This window comes from Hordeum vulgare, chromosome 5H (assembly GCF_904849725.1).
Source record: "Hordeum vulgare subsp. vulgare chromosome 5H, MorexV3_pseudomolecules_assembly, whole genome shotgun sequence".
Taxonomy (NCBI): Eukaryota; Viridiplantae; Streptophyta; class Magnoliopsida; order Poales; family Poaceae; genus Hordeum; species Hordeum vulgare.
The window spans coordinates 395,761,109-395,776,000 of NC_058522.1; positions in this window are offsets into that span (position 1 = coordinate 395,761,109).

The following is a 14,892-nucleotide window of genomic DNA, read 5'->3' on the forward strand; positions in this document are numbered from 1 at the left end:
ATCTTACAAAAGACCGTCAATAGATCTCGAAAGAACTGGTCTAGCAAACTTGACGATGCACTATGGGCTTATAGGACTGCTTATAAGAATCCCATGGGCATGTCACCGTATAAAATGGTTTACGGTAAGGCCTGTCATTTACCTCTTGAGCTGGAACACAAAGCTTATTGGGCAATCAAAGAGCTCAACTTTGATTTCAAACTTGCTGGTGAGAAGCGGTTGTTTGATATCAGCTCGTTAGATGAATGGAGAGCCCAGGCATACGAGAATGCCAGGTTGTTCAAGGAAAAGGTTAAGAGATGGCACGACAAACGAATACAGAAACGAGAGTTCAATGTAGGTGATTATGTCTTGCTATACAATTCTCGTTTGAGATTCTTTGCAGGCAAGCTTCTCCCTAAATGGGAAGGTCCCTATGTTGTCGAGGAAGTATATCGTTTCGGTGCCATCAAAATCAATAAGACGGAAGGAAATTTTCCTAGAGTGGTAAATGGGAAAAGAATCAAGCATTACATCTCTGGTACTCCCATAAACATTGAGACCAATATCATCAATGTCATAACTCCAGAGGAGTACATAAGGGATGTTTATCAGCCTGTTTCAGACCTTGAAAACGAAGATGTATCTGTTTCGGTAAGAAATTGGACTCCGATACTTTTCCAATAGGAATTTTCTTCCGTTTTGGAATTTTTGGAAAATTAGAAAAATAAAAAGCAGTCCGGAGAGCGAACGAGGCGGCCACAAGCCCTGCCACCGCCCCCTACCCCCTGGTGGCGGAGGGCAAGCTTGTGGGCACCTCGTGTGCCTCCCGGACTCCGTTTTCTTGCGGAGGACTCCTTCTGGCCAAGAAAAAAAATCAATATATAGTCGCCCGAAGGTTTTGATCTCCGTATCGCGTAGTTTTCCTCTGTTTTTGTTTCGAGCTTGTTGTCTGCCGCAGATTTAGGTCAAGATGTCTTCTCAAGATTCAGAGGGAGAGAGTTATGTGGCTGACTACCTTGCTAACCCAAAGGTCTATGGGGACTTGGAACCTTATGGCTGGACCACTGATGAGGAAGAGGACTATGAACCCAAAGGGAAGGAGAAAACAAGTTCCGATGAAGAGGAGGCTCCTTTACCGCAACCTGCAAACACCCATGTGGAGTTCAAGAAGTCAAGCCTCCCCGACCAAAGGAAGAAGCCTAAGACCTTGTTTATCCCTTCTCGTTTCTTGCAGGAGAGTAAGCAGGAGCTTTGCCATAGAGTTTTGAAACTTGAGGAGGAAAATGATGATCTAAGGGAGAAAAACTTCTTGTTCAAGTGGAAATTAGACAAGCTCAAGACTGCTCCAACAACACCACCATCACCACCAAAGGAAGACAACTAAGCATTGGTATGGGCAATCCCCTTGGCTTCTGCCAAGATTGGGGGAGTTGCCCTGGTATCGTATCACCTTTATATCTTTTGTTTTTACCTTTGTTTTAGTTCTTTCCTTTTCAATTTTTATTTCTTCTTTTAGAGGAATAAGTCTTTAGTTTTTAGTTTGAGTCTTTTGCTTTTGTCTCTCCCCCGATGTATTCGAGCTCACGAGCTATATAATAAAGAGTGTCTTAGTCAAGGTCTTTGCTTTGTGCCTTGATCAAAAGTATGAAAAGGACGATAGCATGAAAGATCATGAGACGATCTTATGGAAAGCGATAACTTCACTTATGACACGTATGATGATTGAAACTTGTTGAGAATAAATCAACATAGACCTCACTCATTGTTGCAATTAATAAGAAGTAATAAGGAAAGATAGGTTCACATATAAATATATCATCTTAGACACTTTTTACAATTGTGAGCACTCACCAAACTATTACATGCCTAGGAGTAGATGTTGGACAAGGAAGACAACATAATGAATTGTGTTTGCTTGGTTACAAACAATGTTATATGATTAGAGATCCCTTAGCATGTGACGATTGCTTCCACCTCATATTAGCCAAAACTCCCGCACCAAGTAGAGATACTACTTGTGCATCCATAAACCTCCAACCTAGTTTTGCCATGAGAGTCCACCATACCTACCTATGGATTAAATAAGATCCTTCAAGTAAGTTGTCATCGGTGCAAGCAATACAAATTGCTCTCTAATATGTATGGTCTATTAGTGTGTGGAAAATAAGCTTTGTACGAACCTGTGATGAGGAAGACATAAAAGCGACAGACTGCATAATAAAGTTCTTTATCACAGGAGGCAATATAAAGTGACGTTCCTCCGCACTAAGAGGACACACATTCAAACCTCAAAAGCGCATGACAACCTCTGATTCCCTCTACGAAGGGCCTATCTTGTACCTTTACTTTTTGCCCTTGTAAGAGTCATGGTGATCTTCACCAATTCCCTTTTTGCCTTTGTCTTGGATACCGTCACATGCTTGGGAAAGATCTATATTCATATATCAACTTGGAGTTGAGTACTTATGCTTTATTGTTGTTGACTTTACCCTTGAGGTAAACCATTGGGAGGCAAAACTATAAGCCCCTATCTTCCTCTGTGTCCAGCTGAAACTTTGACACCATGGGTACCACATGAGTTGTAACAATTGTGGAAAACAAAATAGATGATTGAGTATGCGGGTTTGCCTTACAAGCTCTTATTTGACTCTTTCTGATGTTGTGATAAATTGCAATTGCTTCAATGACTATGGACTATTGTTGGTTACTTCTCGGTAAGGTTTTTGCTTCATGCTTTGCTTTGTGAATGAATTGTTACTTTCCCATAAGAATCTTTATGATGTATTGCTGTTCTATGTGTGATCATGATGCCCTCATGTCCGTATTATGTTTTATCGACACCTTCGTCCCTCAACATGTGGACATGTTTATGGAACTTGGTTTTCGCTTGAGGACAAGCGAGGTCTAAGCTTGGGGGAGTTGATACGTTCATTTTGCATCATGCTTTCATGTTGATATTTATTGCTTTTTGGGCTGTTATATTACTTGTGGTACCATATTTATGCCTTTTCTCTCTTATTTTGCAAGGTTTATTTGAAGAGGGAGAATTCAGGCAGCTGGAATTCTGGACTGGAAAAGGAGCAAATCCTAGTACACTATTCTGCACATCTCCAAATGCCATGAAAAGTTACGTGGATTTTTTCTGGATTATATAAAAATACTGGGCGAAAGAACTACCGGAGGGGGGCCACCACGGCTCCACAAGCCCTGCCACCACCACCACCCCCTGGTGGCGCAGGGCAAGCTTGTGGGCTGCCTGACGGCCCACTAGCTCCCCCCCTTTTTCTATATGAAGTGTTTTGGTCCAGAAAAAAAATCAAGAGGGAGCTTTTTCGTGGTTTCACTGCCGCCACGAGGCGGAACTTGAGCAGATCCAATCTAGAGCTCCGGCAGGACGATCCTACCGGGGAAACTTCCCTCCCGGAGGGGGGAATCGTCGCCATCGTCATCACCAACACTCCTCTCGTCGGAGGGGAGGCATCTTCATCAACATTTTCATCAGCACCATCTCCTCTCCAATCCCTAGTTCATCTCTTGTAACCAATCTTCGTCTCACAACTCCAATTGGTACTTGTAAGGTTGCTAGTAGTGTTGATTACTCTTTGTAGTTGATGCTAGTTGGATTACTTGGTGGAACAGTTTATGTTCAGATCCTTGATGCTATTCATTACACCTCTGATCATGATTATGATTATGTTTTGTGAGTAGTTACTTTTGTTCCTGAGGACATGGGATAAGTCATGTTAATAATAGTCATGTGAATTTGATATTCGTTCGGTATTTTGATATGCTGTATGTTGTCTTTTCCTCTAGTGGTGTTATGTCAACGTCGACTACATAACACTTCACCATATTTGGGCCTAGAGGAAGGCATTGGGAAGTAGTAAGTAGATGATGGGTTGCTGGAGTGATAGAAGCTTAAACCCCAGTCTATGCGTTGCTTCGTGAGGGGCTGATTTGGATCCACTAGTTTAATGCTATGGTTAGACTTTGTCTTAATTCTTCTTTTGTAGTTGCGGATGCTTGCGAGAGAGGTTAATCATAAGTGGGATGCTTGTCCAAGTAAGGGCAGTACCCAAGCGCCGGTCCACCCACATATCAAACTATCAAAGTAACGAACGTGAATCATATGAACATGATGAAACTAGCATGGTAGAAATTCCCGTGTGTCCTCGGGAGCGTTTTTCCTCCTACACGACTTTGTTCAGGTTTGTCCCTTGCTACAAAAGGGATTGGGCCACTTGCTGCACCGTTGCTACTACTTGTTACTTGTTACTTTTTGCTCGCTACGTTTCACCTTGCTACACAATCACTTGTTACCGCTACTTTCAGTGCTTGTAGTTATTACCTTGCTGAAATCCGTTTATCAGAGCCTTCTGCTCCTCGTTGGGTTCGACACTCTTACTTATCGAAAGGACTATGATTGATACCCTATACTTGTGCGTCGAGTAAGAGCAGGGTCCGGCTACGGACGAAAACAAACGAGAAAAGAAGAACGACGTCCATCCTTGCTATCCCAGGCTGCCGGCCTGGAACCCATCCTAGATCGATGAAGAAGAAGAAGAAGAAGCAACTCCAAATGAACAATCAACGCGCTCGCGTCAAATAACCTTTACCTGTACCTGCAACTGGCGTTGTAGTAATCTGTGAGCCACATGGGACTCAACAATCTCATTTCTAAATATATCAAGACTAGCAAAGCTTACTGGGTGAGGCATGGTTAAGTGGTGAGGTTGCACCGGCGGCTAAGCATTTATTTGGAGGCTACACTTACAAGTACAAGAAATAAGAGGGGGAAGGTCTACGCATAGCGGACGTGACTACTGATGATCAAATGAATGATCCTGAACACCTACCTACGTCAGATATAACCCCACTGTGTCCTCGATCGGAGAAGGAACTCAAGAAAGAGACAGTCACAGTTACGCACACAGTTGGCAAGTTTTAGTTAAGTTAACTTCAAGTTATCTAGAACCAGTGTTAAACAAAGTTTCCACGTTGCCACATAACCGCGGGCATGGCTTTCCGAAAGATTTAACCCTGCAGGGGTGCTCCAACTAGTCCATCACAAATTACCACAAGCCGCATAGAAATCCTCGATCACGACACTCGCGATCTCGTCGGATTCCTTAGTGGAAAACCTCAACTCTGAGATTACCCAAAGCATCACCGGAATCCCGATGCACAAGATATCTCGTTAAAGGTAAAACTAATCCAGCAAGGCCGCCTGACGTGTCGACGATCCCCATAGGAGCCGCGTATCTCGTTCTCAGGACACGACGGATAAGCAAAGTGTACGGTGGCCTGATAGAAATCTCCCGAGTTGCCCCGGGTTGGCCCCGCACGGTGCTCTGTGTTGGACCAGCACCATTAGCACTGGCCCTCCCTGTATTATGTAGAATTACTCCTCGGGTAGCGCTAACTCCCTATGCATTTCAATTTAACATAATTATTATGTTGGGAAAATGTAGTACCAATGTTCGGCCTTGCCAGACCAGCTTTAATCTAAAACGAATTATCAAGGGGGTCCCCATAACAACCCCGATCGTGTTAGGAGCGCTCAATTATGGAACATAGCACCGGTAGCCGAAACTAAGGGGGCAAAGGTGGAACAAAACACCAGGCTAGAAAGGCCGAGCCTTCCACCTTTTACCAAGTATATAGGTGCATTAAATAAATAACATTAATAGGGTGATATAACAAGGAACCCATGTTTTCACATGGAAGCACCTGCACCTGCAACTAGCAACGCTAACACAGGGTTAAGCAAGCGATAACATAGCCAATCAGTGGTTTGCTAGGTTGAACATGTTGAAGGTTTCATGGCATTGTTGAGAGGCTGATATTTAACATGTGGTAGGCAACGAGACATAATCGATAGAAGTGATAAACTAGCATGGCAATGATAGTAATGGTATCTGGGGAAATGGTCATCTTGCCTGAGATCCCGCTTGGAAGAAGAATGCCTCCGTGAAGCAGACGAACCGACGTAGTCGAACGGGTCCTCACAATCCGACACGCTGCGGAACTCTATCGAGACGAAGCAAATCGGAAACACAAATCAACACACGGAATTCATCACATGATGCACAACACATATGATGCATGAGCAGCTGAATACATGCAAGTCACGACATGACAATTCACACAATCAAACACTACACGTTAAGTGAAGTTCAATATGCAACGAGTTGCATATTGACGAAACTCCACGTTTAATTATTTAGTTCTATTCCGATTAGATACACAACAATATTAAATGTTGTTAAACATGGCAAGAGGTGAAGCGCAAGTAATCTACCTATCTAGGCATTTTAAATGATGTCGGAAATGTCATATAGCACCTCCTAGACGACCTCACATGTTAATTTACAATTCTGTCCAGATCTGAACTAACACATTTAATTAGTTGTTAAACATCAAAACAAATAGGTTCACGTGATTGTACGCGCCGAGACAAGCAATTTACACATAGAGATCATCTCCAACGGAGCTACGGTTCAAAAGATACAAGCACCGCAAGATATGATGGCATGAATGAAAAATGTGTGCGACGACGGTCAGGAGCACTTCAAAACATACAACCAGCAAGAGAAAATGAAACTACACGAGATTGTAAGCAAGTTTCATGTAGGATACAATCAAATCAGAGCTACGGATCAAAAACTACGAGCAACAACAAGATATCACTACAATCTGCCAAAATCAGCCACATAGCATTTTCTACACCCCACAACTACAAGCTACACAACTCCGATATGCTCAAGCAAGGCATGACACGACAGAGGGCAAGAAGCACTACAACAAACAACTAACAACAACTAGCATGGCATCATGGATCACTAGGGAAAGAAGTCACAAAATGGCTTCTCACACACAATTTCAGACTTAGTGAAAATAGCAGTCTATGAAGCTGCAGTTTTCGATCTGAAGGCATATTGACAGCAGCAAAACCATAAGCTACAGGACTCCAAATGGCATGAAAATTCATAGCATGCTAGAGAATCACAAGGGCTACAACTAACTCCATTGGACCAACCTCAAAAGAGCTACAGATCACAAGATAGAAGCAAGCTAAGACAACAACAAAATATAACAGATCTCAGACTTAGAAATATTTCAGCACCTCCAAATCAGCACTATTTCTAGCAACTTGAGAGCAAGCAAACCACACCTAAACATGCATTTCTATTGCAACCAAAAATACCAGGGGCTAGAGTAAACATCAAAGAACATCTACCTAGTTGACAACTCCTACAAACGAAGCACGAAATAAATCATACGAAATAGACAAGAGGGCAACATGGCAAAATATCGTGCGAACTAATTTGCTCTAATGCTAAAACTAATTGCACAGAAAAATCCTACCCCGAAAACATATAAAATATGTGGGGTTGCAACTCAAAATTATTACCACACGAAAATGCGAGATAAAACCCTATACACGGAAAACTAAACTAGCGGCAATCCCTACACACAAAAATACCAACGTCTTCTCTAAAATACATGGAAAAGTGTTTCCTAAAACATGAACATTTCTACTACGGCATTCGGGCTATCCGGTCTTGCGCGAAAAATAACTACGACAATAAACCTATTGAGACATCACACTAAACTAAGCGTTAGGCACGCTAAACGACGTCAAACAATTATGCATGTTGCAAAAACAGATTCTACGCGAAATGCTATGCCAAAACTATATACTACACATCGCGATCCGATTAATGGATTAAAAGTTACAGGGGTTCTAAATATCATCTATAATCTGGAATTTAATTAAATCCCGAAAAATTCCTATTAACCAACGGGCCTAACAGTGGGCGTTGGATAGCTAAACGGCGCACGGGCGAAAATAGAAGGTCTCGGGGCTGCTCACCTTGGGCCCTGGAGAAGAGGTGCTGGAGGTGGGCTCCGAGCTGGGCGTGGGGCGAGCCTCGCGCTGGGGAAGGAGGCCGGCCTGCCTAGCGCTGGAGAAGCCCACGCGGTGCTGGGCCGGCTGGGGAGCCTCCTGGCGAGGCCTAGCTGGGGTCACGGGGAGCCGGTCGAGCTGCTCGCCTCGTCTCCCTCCCGCACGAGCAGAGGCGGCCGGCGGCGGTCGAGGAGCACGAGATCTGACCGGGATCCGACAAGGTTGAACTCCAAGCAGCGGGATCCGGCGAGGCAGGTCCCGACGACGGGATCCGACGGGTACGGGCACCCGAGGGCGGCGGCCTCCGGCCTGCTGGGGACTAGCTGCTGGCGGCGGGGAGCAGGATAGTGCAAGCGGCGCGTGGCTCCAGCGAGGCTCAACTGCGGCGGGGCGAGGTTCCAGAAGGCGGCGGGGCGAGGTTCCAGAAGGCGGCGGGGAGGCACGACGGGGCACCTCGGAGCTGCGGCTCGAAGGCTGCAGGGCGCTGCGAGGCGGCGGCGGCGGCTCGGGTGATGTGGGCTCGGCGGGCCAGATCTGGGCTCACGGGACCCGCGACGGCTGGGGTCGAGGAGAGAGAGGAGAGAGAGTGGCTAGGGTTTGGGGGTAGGCACGGATTTCGAGGTAGGGGAGAGGGGGCTGTCTAAAATAAGCACGGGGTCTATATATAGACATATGGGGGGCTAGGTTAACCGGAATTCCGTTCCGGATCCAACCATGCTGTCGGATTCGGATAATTCCGAACGCGGGAATGGGTAAGTGGCCGTGTAGGGTGGTTTACCGGAGACGAGAGGGAAAACGGGCGGCGCGGCAATGCATTTTAAAACACCGACAAACGTCCGACGATAGACCGAATACGGTGCCGCTACGGTCGACCGTTCGGGTACCAGAGGAACTCCGATCGCGACGAAATTCGACAGGCGGCCTAGCTATAACTAATCACGACCGCATGCCAAGTTTCACCCCGATCAGAGAAAGTTTTACGCACACTTTTAAAAACAGGGATTTGACGATGCCGCGGGCGCGTGCGTGTGCGGTCGGGCTCAGAACGGACAACGACGAGAACCGGCAACTAACAACGGATGCACTTTTTGAAAACTGGCGGCAACGGAATGCCGATGCAATGCAGATGATGCGAATGATGCGATGATGATGCGACAAAACAAAATAGACACACGACGAAAACGGATAAAGGGGGAATCTTCTGGAACGTCGGCATCGGGCTGTCACAGCTCTCTTACACTACAAGAGGATCTCGCCCCGAGATCCAAGAATGTAAGGGGCAGAGGATGAGAAAGAGCATGAGGTAAAGACTTAGTAGCTTCTTTGACAAAAGAGTGAAACCAACGATCCTTGAAGGTTGCAAGGCGATGAGGAATGATATGAGAAAGAAGCAAGAATTCACGAAAAATTTCGGCAGCACTTCGGTAGGAAAATGGGACAAAAAATTCGATAAGATGGAAGAAATAGACAATATTCATAACAAACAACTAAATATAACAAGGGAGCACCATGATCTTGGTAGAACAACATAATAGACCCAAAAGAGCAACATCACAATCCCTCCGGAACAATAGAATAGGAACTAGCTCATACGGAAGAAGAGAATGAAGAAAAGAATGACAACTACTATCTCAAATGAACTTGGCAAGCATCCTTGCGAGAAGAATTGAACGGAGTTGTTGGAAAAACAACAACGAAAAGAACAATACAGTAGTGGGCTTATGGAAACCTTTTCAAACTAATGAAGTGACAACCAGCCACCAACAGAAACAAGGATTGATTGGGAGAAACAAGATATGGACAATTACTTACACCAAGAGGATACATTGAGAACTTGGATTAATGACAAACACCATGATAGCAACCATCCATAGGAAAAGCTTTAGGTGAAATCCAAACCAATATAGCTCAATGAAGAAATCATGGGTTGCAAATATCTCATGATCATAGAATTGGTGGGTTTAATTATCTCATTCTTGAAAGGAATTTTCTTCGAGGCTCCTACACTAACAAGAATGCTATAATACCATCTCAAATGATAAAGGAATAACAAATGCACTGGAAATGCAAGTGAAAGAATACTTGAGGTTCTCCAATAAGATTCTTGAAGAACACTTGAGAATGAATTGAAACCTTGATGAACCACCATGAAGGACCACCGTATACAAATGAATGATGCAAAGATATGAAGGTAGAAAAGAATAAGATTATGACCTTGCCAAGATTTAGATGAAGCCTCACAAAGAGATACTTTATAGACTTGGAACTTCGGAAAAGAAAGATAAGCACTTGCGAAAAGAATTGATATCATGAGTCACTCCGGAAGAAGAATTCAGATTACTACGAACAAGAATAAGAATTACGTTATACTTATCCTTCATCAAGTTTAATTGATGACAAGCAACGGATTTAGCATATCACTTATTCTACTAGAAATGAATCTTGAAGAGGCAGAGAGATAAGCACCACTTGAGGCATGATTGAAGGACGCACCAGTAAGAATTCACAACTGAATGGGAATTCCAAGAATACATGGAAACACATGAGAATGAAGAGATCATGATCCGCCTAACAAAAAACATGAATAAGGCACCGGAATAATCGAGAGACGAACGAAGAGACAGCAATTGAGGATGAAAGCTGAAAGCTGAGAACGAAGAATCTTCTGAAATGATGGCCTTCGGAGGAACGAGAAATAAAAACAACTCAGAAATGCACCGGATAGCAAGAAAGGGATTACTCACGATAGAAACAATTAAAATTATGGCACAAGGCGGAAATGATGAATCTACTAGAGAATGGACCAAGATTTGAGTGAAACACTCCTTCAGATTTCCAAGCTGAGAATGATGACGAGAAACAACACCACGAATAACGTAGACACTCCGGAATAAAGAAGAATGCAAGGTTGAGCCAAATATGAGAATTAACTCACATTGATTTTGAAGAAGGAATAAGACTGATGAAATTCATACTTACGTCATAGTTGAAAGAATTAGAGATCTCCGGGAAAGATTACAAGAGTCAGATAAGATCCTGGGAAAACCTGTGGGTTATGGGCCCACTCAAAGAAACCACCGTTGAAAAGATTGCTCAGAAAGGGAGATATTGCGCCGGTACAAATAAAAACTAGATGAGGTAGAGCACCTCAAAATAATTGGAAGAATTGATAACAAGAAACTACTGGGATATCTTCAACGCTCCGGAAAGAATATAGATAAATGCCAACAGAAGACTAGATAAGAATTTCCAACACACGAAAGAATTACAAGGACGAAAGGAATATGATGAACACGGACAACTGAATTAAATTCACCAGTACGGATGACAAGAATGAACAAATATGACACGAATCTCCTGAGAATCTTCACGATGAATCAACAGATAAGATAGAAAAGAACAGACAGCGGAAGCACAATGAAAAGAAAACTCTTGGATGAAAATCCAATCACTGAAGAAAAGGGGGGTGGGCGGGAAAAACAAAGACAACTTGGGACAGATGAGATAAACTCCGGAATAAAATGAGAGAATGATCTTGCAAAATAGGAGAGGATGGAATTCACTTGAAGAAAAACACACTGGTTGGAAAAGAATTAACATGACGACACCGGTTGACAAGAATGATAATACAATTGATTGAGCAAAAGGATTAGTACTCTCATAAAAATATGAGAACAACACTTAGGAAATATCTGAAATCATCACTTGACATTGAAGCAACTTGAATTACCATATTCCAACTAAACAAAGGGCGAGGCTTACAAATTAGCCAGAACAAACTCATGAGAAAGATTTCGTCAGATATTTTCATGGACAGGATCGCACGGGCTCGATCCTTACAGTAGGCATCAAGTGCAAGGCAGTGCACCCGACATATGAAACGTCCCCGAGTCGTAGCAAGCTACAAGGACTCTTTCAGACACAACGTGTACCGCTGTAAGTCGACCGTGAACAAACGAATCCACTATATGTCGAACCCCAACCTAACATCATGCATTTGTTGGAAGATTGTCCTATAAACAACTACTTGAATTCCCACCTATGAATTCCTGAAATATCTGGTCATGCAATGTGGTACACGGATACAAGGAGTAATATCACACAACTCCTATACTAACCCGTCACCTGTATCACATCCGTCAACACACACCCAGAATCTCGGACCTTCATCTACAACAGACCCTCGTGATCACAACGATACAAAGTATGGCAGTACTCCCGAACAATCTGCACCAGTACTGGGGACATCGGATACGTATTTATTCTTAATGGGGGTGCAGTAAGCTGGTGCAGTTCCAAGCAAAGCGTCGTAGCAGATTCTACATGTGAAGCGGAGTACATGGCTGCCTCGGAGGCGGCTAAGGAGGGTGTCTGGATGAAGCAGTTCATGACGGATATTGGAGTGGTGCCAAGTGCACTGGATCCAATAACCTTGTTCTGTGACAACACTGGTACCATTGCCTTAGCAAAGGAACCACGGTTTCACAAGAAGACCAGACACATCAAACGACGCTTCAACTTCATCCGCGACTACGTCGAGGAGGAGGACGTAAATATATGCAAAGTGCACACGGATCTGAATGTAGCAGACCCGTTGACTAAACCTCTTCCACTGCCAAAACATGATCGACACCAGAACTGTATGGGTGTTAGATTTATTACAATGTAATTCACATGGTGATGTGAGGGCTAGATTATTGACTCTAGTGCAAGTGGGAGACTGTTGGAATTATGCCCTAGAGGCAATAATAAATGTATAGTTATTATTATAATTCCTGTATCAAGATAATAGTTTATTATCCATGCTATAATTGTATTGAATGAAGACTCATTTACATGTGTGGATACATAGACAAAACACCGTCCCTAGCATGCCTCTAGTTGGCTAGCCAGTTGATCAATGATAGTCAGTGTCTTTTGATTATGAACAAGGTGTTGTTGCTTGATAACTAGATCACGTCATTGGGAGAATCACGTGATGGACTAGACCCAAACTAATAGACGTAGCATGTTGATCGTGTCATTTTGTTGCTACTGTTTTCTGCGTGTCAAGTATTTATTCCTATGACCATGAGATCATATAACTCACTGACACCGGAGGAATGCTTTGTGTGTATCAAACGTCGCAACATAACTGGGTGACTATAAAGATGCTCTACAGGTATCTCCGAAGGTGTTAGTTGAGTTAGTATGGATCAAGACTGGGATTTGTCACTCCGTATGACGGAGAGGTATCTCGGGGCCCACTCGGTAATGCAACATCACACACAAGCCTTGCAAGCAATGTAACTTAGTGTAAGTTGCGGGATCTTGTATTACGGAACAAGTAAAGAGACTTGCTGGTAAACGAGATTGAAATAGGTATGCGGATACTGACGATCGAATCTCGGGCAAGTAACATACCGAAGGACAAAGGGAATGACATACGGGATTATACGAATCCTTGGAACTGAGGTTCAAACGATAAGATCTTCATAGGATATGTAGGATCCAATATGGGCATCCAGGTCCCGCTATTGGATATTGACCGAGGAGTCTCTCGGGTCATGTCTACATAGTTCTCGAACCCGCAGGGTCTGCACACTTAAGGTTCGACGTTGTTTTATGCGTATTTGAGTTATATGGTTGGTTACCGAATGTTGTTCGGAGTCCCGGATGATATCACGGACGTCACGAGGGTTTCCGGAATGGTCCGGAAACGAAGATTGATATATAGGATGACCTCATTTGATTACCGGAAGGTTTTCGGAGTTACCGGGAATGTACCGGGAATGACGAATGGGTTCCGGGAGTTCACCGGGGGGGGGGGGGGCAACCCACCCCGGGGAAGCCCATAGGCTATGAGGGTGGCGCACCAGCCCTTAGTGGGCTGGTGGGACAGCCCAAGAGGGGCCTATGCGCCAAGGATAAGAAATCAAAGGAAAAGAAAAAAAGGGGGGGGGGAGTGGGAAGGGAGGGGGACTCCCTCCCACCAAACCTAGTCCAACTCGGTTTGGGGGGGGGGAGTCCTCGCCCTTGGCTCGGCCGACCCCTTGAGGGTCCTTGGACCCCAAGGCAAGGCCCCCCTCCCTCCCACCTATATATACGGAGGTTTTAGGGCAGATTTGAGACGACTTTCTCACGGCTGCCGGATCACATACCTCCACGGTTTTTCCTGTAGATCGCGTTTCTGCGGAGCTCGGGCGGAGCCCTGCTGAGACAAGGTCATCACCAACCTCCGGAGCGCCGTCACACTACCGGAGAACTCTTCTACCTCTCCGTCTCTCTCTTGCTGGATCAAGAAGGCCGAGATCATCGTCGAGCTGTACGTGTGCTGAACGCGGAGGTGCCGTCCGTTCGGTACTAGATCGTGGGACTGATCGCGGGATTGTTCGCGGGGCGGATCGAGGGACGTGAGGACGTTCCACTACATCAACTGTGTTCTCTAACGCTTCTGCTGTACGGTCTACGAGGGTACGTAGATTACTCATCCCCTCTCGTAGATGGACATCACCATGATAGGTCTTTGTGCGCGTAGGAAATTTTTTGTTTCCCATGCGAGGTTCCCCAACAGTGGCATCATGAGCTAGGTTCATGCGTAGATGTCTTCTCGAGTAGAACACAAAAGTTTTTGTGGGCGGTGATGTGCGTTTTGCTGCCCTCCTTAGTCTTTTCTTGATTCCGCGGTATTGTTGGATTGAAGCGGCTTGGACCGACATTACTCGTACGCTTACGAGAGACTGGTTTCATCGTTACGAGTAACCCCCTTTGCTCAAAGATGACTGGCAAGTGACGGTTTCTCCAACTTTAGTTGAATCGGATTTGACCGAGGAGGTCCTTGGATGAGGTTAAATAGCAACTCATATATCTCCGTTGTGGTGTTTGCGTAAGTAAGATGCGATCCTACTAGATACCCTTGGTCACCACGTAAAACATGCAACAACAAAATTAGAGGACGTCTAACTTGTTTTTGCAGGGTATGATTGTGATGTGATATGGCCAACGATGTGATGTGATATATT